Source organism: Trichechus manatus, unplaced genomic scaffold (genome assembly GCF_000243295.1).
Source record: "Trichechus manatus latirostris isolate Lorelei unplaced genomic scaffold, TriManLat1.0 scaffold00014, whole genome shotgun sequence".
NCBI lineage: Eukaryota > Metazoa > Chordata > Mammalia > Sirenia > Trichechidae > Trichechus > Trichechus manatus.
Window position 1 is genome coordinate 9975783 of NW_004443950.1, and position 8043 is coordinate 9983825.

The following is an 8043-nucleotide window of genomic DNA, read 5'->3' on the forward strand; positions in this document are numbered from 1 at the left end:
CAAGAAAGACTTCCTTCCTCTTAATCAGGGATCCAGGGAGGCATCGCTCTTCTCTGTCCACCCTTCCTCCTTCTTTCTCTCCCTGCAGCCTCATACCAACTGTGTGAGGGTTTCATGCTTGGAGGTGTGACAGCTATCTTTCGACTGTAGGGACAAGCTTGGACACACATGGCAATTTGCTGTGGTTGGCAGAGCAGGATGCTGGGAAGATGCGTCTCGATGGCTCACTGAGCTCCTGATTAACCAGCCCCAGGACTGTGGCTCGACTTCGATCCTTACTGCTGTGCAATGAAAGAACTCGCTGTTGAAAACATTTCAGCTTCTGCTTCTTGTCCTTAGTCAAAACTGTAACCAATAAGGACCATTTTCTTCCTTTTCACCCTGGGGAGTGAAAAGAGGAGCTTACGTCTAGAGTTAAGCTGGGAGCAGGACCCATGAAGCCCTGGGCCAACACCATGAGGGGTGATAACACAGTATCGGCTTTGGAGCCAGAGACACCAGCTTGGGGTCCTGCTCCATCACTGCCAGCTATATGACTTTAAGCAAGTTGTTTAATCTCTCTGCTTGTTATTTTTGTCCTTTAAGTACCTCTATGCATTCCGTGAAGGAACCCTAGTGGCACAGTAGTTAAGCGCTTGGCTACTAAATGTAAGGTTGGCGGTTCGAACCCACCAGCCACTCCACAGGAGAAAGACAAGGCAGTCTGCTTCTGTAAAGATTACAGCCTTGGAGAGAATGAAGAACACCAAAGACACAAGGAAAGTCGTAGCCCAAGAGACAGAAAGGGCCACATAAACCAAAGACTGCATCAGCCTGAGACCACAAGAACTGGATGGTGCCCAGCTACCACCAATGACTGCCCTGACAGGGAACATAACAGAGAGTCCAGGATGCAGCAGGAGAAAAGTGGGGTGCAGAACTCAAACTCTAGTAAAAAGACTAGACTTAATGGTCTGAATGAGACTGGAGGATCCCCAGAAAGCATGGCCCCTGGACTCTCTGTCAACCCAGAACTAAAACCATTCCTGGGGCCAATTCTTCAGACAAAGATTAGACTGGACTATGGGACATAAAATAATACTCATGAAGAGTGTGCTTCTTGGCTCAAGTAGATACATGAGACTAAATGGGCAGCTCCTGTCCGGAGGTGAAATGAGAAGGCAGAGGGGGTCAGGAGCTGGTTGAACGGACACGGGCAATCAGGGGTAGAAAGGAGGAGTGTGCTTTCACAGTACAGGGAGAGCAATTAGGGTCCCATAACAATGTATGTATAAATTTTTGTATGAAACACTAACCTGAATTATAAACTTTCGTTTTAAGTACAACAATAAAAAAAAAAAAAGGTTTCAGCCTTGGAAACCCTATAGGGCAGTTCTGTTCTGTCCTATCTGGTCTCTATGATCGACTCAAGGGCAGCTGGTTTGGTTTTTATGCATTGGGTAGTTGCAAGGATTATGCGAGATGCAGTGCATGAAAGTGATCAGCACAGGGCCTGAGGCATAGTAAACGCTGCTAAACAATCTTTTGATCTTTTGACAACAGACCACATCCTGCCTCCCTCTATCAAAGGCACAGAAGAAGGGCACATCTGGACCACTCTTAGAAGGAAGGGTGCGCTGAGGGGAGGAGAGACCAAGAGCCCAATAGGCAGAGTTGGTTGGCATCTAGGGAATAGCTGAGTCACCTTCGTCTCGGTTTTCACATGTGTGAAATGGGCAATAGCTGAGTTTAGCAGTTGCTAAAATTCATGTCTGTCGTTGTTTTGTAACATCAAGTAGATTCTGACTCATAGCGACTCTGTAGGACAGAGTAGAACTGCCCCGATAGGGTATCCTAGGCTGTAATCTTTACAGGAGCAAATTGCCAGGACTTTTCTCTTGTGCACTGGCTGGTGGGTTCGAACAGCTGACTTTCTGGTTAGCAGCCAAGTGCTTAACCACTGTGCTCTTTAATTCATGCCTAGCATCATGGAATTCTGGAAAATGGAAACAAAAATTCCAAATAATTACAGAAATGGTCTTAACCTTTTCCTCAGAGTTTAAGACTTTTGACAGGTGTTAGTATATACACCCCATGCGTTTGTCAGTTTGTTGCACTGTGGTGGCTTGCACGTTGCTGTGATGCTGGAAGCTATGCCGCTGGTATTTAAAATACCAGCAGGGGCATACATGGTGGACAGGCTTCAGCAGAGCTTCCAGACTAAGACAGACTAGGAAGAAGGACCTGGCAATCTACGTCTGAAAAAATTGGCCAGTGAAAGCCTTATGAATAGCAGCACAACGTTGCCTGGTATAATGCTGGAATATGAGCCCCTCAGCTTGGAAGGCACTCAAAATATGACTGGAGAAGAGCTATCTCCTCAAAGTAGAGTCAACCTTAATGATGTACGTGGAGTAAAGCTTTCTGGACCTTCATTTGCTGAGGTGGTACAACTCAAAATGAGAAGAAACAGCTGCGAACCTCCACTAGTAACTGGAACATGGAATGTACGAAGTATGAGTCTAAGAAAATTGGAAGTCACCAAAAATGAAGTGGACCGCATAAAGATCAATATAATACGCATTAGTGAGCTGAAATGGACTGGCATTGGCCATTTTGAATCGAGCAATCATATGATCTGCTAGGCCAGGAATGACAAATTGAAGAAGAATGGTGTTGCAGTCATCGTCAAAAAGAACATTTCAAAATCTATCCTGTAATACAACACTGTCAGTAATGGATAATATCCCTATGCCTACAAGGTAGACTAGTTAATACAACTATTATTTAAACTTACATACTGACCATAATGCCAAAGATGAGGAAGTTGAAGATTTTCACCAACTTCTGCAGTCCGAAATTGATCAAACATGCAGTCAAGATGCATTGATAATTAGTGGTGATTGGAATGCAAATGCTGGAAGCAAAGAAGAAGGATCAGTAGTTGGAAAATATGGCCTTGGCAATAGAAACGACACTGAAGATTGCATGCTAGAAATTTGCAAGACCAACGACTTCTTCACTGCAAATACCTTTCTTCAACAACATGAATGGCAACTATACGTGTGGGCCTCACCAGATGGAATACACAGGAATCAAATCAACTACATCTGTGGAAAGAGACAATGGAGAAGCTCAATATCATCAGTCAGAACAAGGCCAGGGGCCGACTGTGGAACACACCATCAATTGCTCATATGCAAATTCAAGTTGGAGCTGAAGAAAATTAGAGCAAGTCCACAAGAGCCAAAATACGATCTTGAGTATATCCTACCTGAATTTAGAGACCATCTCAGGAATAGATTTGACGCATTGAACACTAATGACAGAAGACCAGAAGGCTTGTGGAATGACATCAAGGACATCATATATGAGGAAAGCAAAAGATCGTTAAAAAGACAGGAAAGAAAGAAAAGATCAAGATGGATGTCAGGAGAGATTCTGAAACTTGCTCTTGAACATAAGAGCTAAAGTGAAAGGAAGCAATGATGAAATAAAAGAGCTGAACAGAAGATTTTAAAGAGCAGCTCGAGAAGACAAAGTATTGTAATGACACGTGCAAAGACCTGGAGTTAGAAAACCAAAAGGGAAGAACACACTTGGCATTTCTCAAGCTGAAAGAACTGAAGAAAAAATTCAAGCCTCAAATTGCAGTGTTGAAGCCTTGTACGGGGAAAATATTGAACGACGCAGGGAGCATCAAAAGAAGATGGAAAGAATACACAGAATCCCTGAACCAAAAAGATTTGGTCGACCTCCAACCATTTCAAGAGGTAGCATATAATCAAGGACCAATGGTATTGAAGGAAGAAATCCAAGCTGCACTGAAGGGAATGGTGAAAAACAAGGCTCCAGGAATTGATAAAATACCGATTGAGATGTTTCAACAAAGGAATGGAGGGCTGGAGGTGCTCCCGTGTCTGTGTCAAGAAATTTGGAAGACAGCTTGCTGGCTAACCGACTAGAAGAGATCCATATTGGTGCCCATTCCAAAGAAAGGTAATCCGAGAGAATGCGGAAATTATCAAACAACATCATTAATATCGCAGGCAAGTAAAATTTTGCTAAAGATCATTTAAAAGTGGTCGCAGCAGTACATTGATAGGGAATTGCCAGAAGTTCAAGCTGGATTCAGAAGAGGACTTGGAACAAGGGGTATCACTGCTAACGTCAGATGGATCTTGGCTGAAAGCAGGGAATACCAGAAAGATGTTTACCTGTGTTTTATTGACTATGCAAAGGCATTCGACTGTGTGGATCATAACAAATTATGGATAACATTGTGGAGAATGGGAATTCCAGAACACTTAATCGTGCTCATGAGGAACCTGACCAAAGGCAGTCATTGGAATAGAACAAGAGGATACCGCATGCTTTAAAGTCAGGAAAGGTGTGTGGCAGGGTTGTATCCTTTCACCAGGCTTATTCATGCTGAGCAAATAATCCAAGAAACTGGACTATATGAAGAAGAATGGGGCATCAGGATTGGAGGAAGGCTCATTAACAACCTGTGTTATGCAGACGATACAACCTTGCTTGCTAAAAGTGACGAGGACTTGAAGCACTTACTGATGAAGATCAAAGACTATAGCCTTCAGTATGGATTATACCTCAACATAAAGAAAGGAAAAATCCTCACAAGTGGACCAATGAGCAACATCATGATAAATGGAGAAAAGATTGAAGTTTTCAAGGATTTCATTTTACTTGGTTCCACAATCAACGTCCATGGAAGCAGCAGTCAAGAAATCAAACGATGCATTGCACTGGGCAAATCTGCTGCAAAAGACCCCTTTAAAGTGTTAAAAAGCAAATATGTCACTTTGGGGACTAAGGTACGCCTGACCCAAGCCGTGGTATTTTCAATCACCTCTTATGCGTGTGAAAGCTGGATAATGAATTAGGAAGATCAAAGAATTGATGCCTTTGAATTATGGTGTTGGCAAAGAATACTAAATATACCATGAACTGCCAGCAGAAGGAACAAATCTGTCTTGGAAGAAGTACAGCCAGAATGCTCTGTAGGAGCAAGGATGGTGAGACTTCATCTCATGTACTTTGAACATGTTATCAGAAGGGACCAGTCCCTGGAGAAGACATCATGCTTGGTAAAGTAGAGGATCAGCAAAAGAGAGGAAGACCCTCAATGAGATGGATTGACAGTGGCTGCAACAATGGGCTCAAATATAGCAAGGATCACGAGGATGGTGCAGGGCTGGTCAGTGTTTCGTTCTGTTGTACGTAGGGTCTCTATGAGTTGGAACCAACTTGATGGCACCTGACAACAACAACAGTACAAACAAATCCCTGGGTGGTGGAATTAACTTGTTTGACTGCTAAGTGAAAGATTGGAGGCTCAGGTCCAACCAGAGGTGCTCAGAAGAAAGAAGTGGTGATCTATTTCCCAGAAATCAACCATTGAATATCCTACAAAGCACAGTTCTACTCTGACACACATGGCGTCACCATGAGTCAGAGGTGACTTGACAACAACTCGTTCTTTTTTGTTTTTGGTTATGCAGCATTTTTGCAGCAGTAGCTGACTAGTTCACTGAGAGAAATCTATTTTTTTTAGAGGCTCTTGAGACCTGTTTTGTCTGCTTTAAACCTTGTTGTGTGATTCCTTGCCTATAGGGAATCCAGCAAAATAGTCTAGTTGTGAGGTCTCAAGTTGTTTTGGTGATCTTGTTGTTGTTAGGTGCCATCAAGTCGGTTCTGACTCATAGTGACCCTATGTACAACAGAATGAAACACTGCCCCAGCATGCCTCATCCTCACGGTAATTGCGATGTTTGAGCCCATTGTTGCAGCCACTGTGTCAATCCCTCTCGTTGAGGGTCTTCCTCTCTTTCGCTGACCCTCTACCAAGCATGATGTCCTTCTCCAGAAACTGGTCCCTCCTGATAATATGTCCAATGTACGTGAGATGAAGTCTCACCATCCTTGCTTCTAAGGAGCATTCTGGCTGCACTTCTTCGAAGACAGATGTGTTCATGACCTTGGTGGTGCTAAATCCCCTCCTATTCCAGAATCAACTCTGAACCTCATTAACACACACCTCCCCTTCTTCCATCTCATTCATTATAAGGAACAAACACAATAATAACCAGCAAGGCTTGAGTGCTCACAAAACCAGTTGTAATCAAGTCAACTCTGACTCATGGTGATCCCATGTGTGCCAGAGTAGAACTGTGCTCCAATGGAGTTATCAATGGCTGATTTTTTTGGGAAGTAGATCTCCAGGTCTTTCTTCCAAGGCGCCTCTGGGTGGACACCAATCTCCAACCTTTCGGTTAATAGCGAGCTCCCAGGGGACTAGGTACTCCATCTGAAATGTTCTATATATATATTTTTTTTTTCACTGAACCTTTTTTTTAATTGTACCTTAGATGAAGATTTACAGAACAAACCAGGTTTTCATTAAACAGTTAGTACATATATTGTTTTATGACATTGGTTAACAACCCCATGACATGTCAACACTCTCCCTTCTCAACCTTGGGTTCCCTGTTACCAACTTTCCTGTCCCCTCCTGCCTTCTAGTCTTTGCCCCTGGGCTGTTGTGCCCCTTTAGTCTTGTTTTGTTTTATGGGCCTGTCTAATCTTTGGCTGAAGGGTGAACCTCAGGAGTGACTTCGTTACTGAGCTAAAAGGGTGTCCGGGGGACACATTCTTGGGGTTTCTCCAGTCTCTGTCAGGCCAGTAAGTCTGATCTTTTTTTGTAAGGTAGAATTTTGTTTTACATTTTTCTCTAGCACTGTCTGGGACCCTCTATTGTGATCCTTGTCAGAGCAGTCAGTGGTTGTAACCGGGCACCATCTAGTTGTACTCGACTCAGTCTGGTGGAGGCCGTGGTAGTTGTGCTCCATTAGTCCTGTGGACTAATCTTTCCCTTGTGTCTTTAGTTTTCTTCATTCTCCCTTCTCCTGAAGGGGTGAGACCAGTGGAGTATCTTAGTGGAATATCATAGACTTTTAAGAGCCCAGACGCTACTCACCAAAGTAGAATGTAGATTACATTTGTCACCATAATTCTGTGTTGTAGGGATTTAAATGATCCTTGTTTTTACAGAGAGAAACAAGGTTTGGGGGAGTTAAGAAACTTGGTTATGATCTCACACCTAGTAAGTGGTGGAGCAAAGACTGACCTGATCTCCAAGCCCATGCTCCTCACCACTGGGCTGAAGAGCCACTGGCAGAGATCTTGGCTTCATAGGACAGCCCTTCCCCAAGCCCTCTTCCATACAGCCTCCTCCCGGGCCACTTCCCAGCTGCAGGGAATGGCTCAGCCCCTGCTGCCTGGACTTAATTATTTCAAAAAGACATTCGGAAACTCAACTCTGCTGAGTCTAATGTGTTCCCTTTAGCTAATTTAATAATTCTGTTTTTCAAAAATGAGTGTGAGCTTAAACTGGTTCACTGGACTGTCTGTCATTTCATTACCCTCCAGATATTTCCCCACTACTCTTTTCTTCTTTGAATGCATGCTCACACAACCCCTGCGATTTCAGAGCTGAGACCTTTGTGTTGTGAGTGAGGTATCTGCTCACCATGGACAAGGCCTTGGTTCTCTGTGTGTCCAGGCTCAGCAATTCAGGCAGGGTGCAGGAAGGCCAGTCTGAAGTACTAAAAAATCCAAAGTACCCAATCACTTTATGGTTCTTCTTCTTCTTTTTTGTTTTTAATTGTACTTTATTATTTTTTTTTTATTGTACTTCAGGTGAAGGTTTACAGAACAAATATTTTCTCATTAAACAGTCAGTACACATATTGTTTTATGACACTGGTTAACAACCCCACGACATGTCAACACACTCTCTTCTTGGCCTTGGAAGATCTTTTTTTTTTTTTTTTTTGGTGAAAATATACATAGCCAAAGATATACCATTTCAAAAATTTCTACATGTACAATTCAGTGATATTGATTACGTTCTTCTAGTTGTGCTGCTATTCTCACTTTAGATGAAGGTTTACAGAACAAAATAGTTTCTCATTAAACAGTACACATATTGCCCTATGACAATGGTAAAGAACTCCACTACATGTCAGCACTGTCCTTACTCAA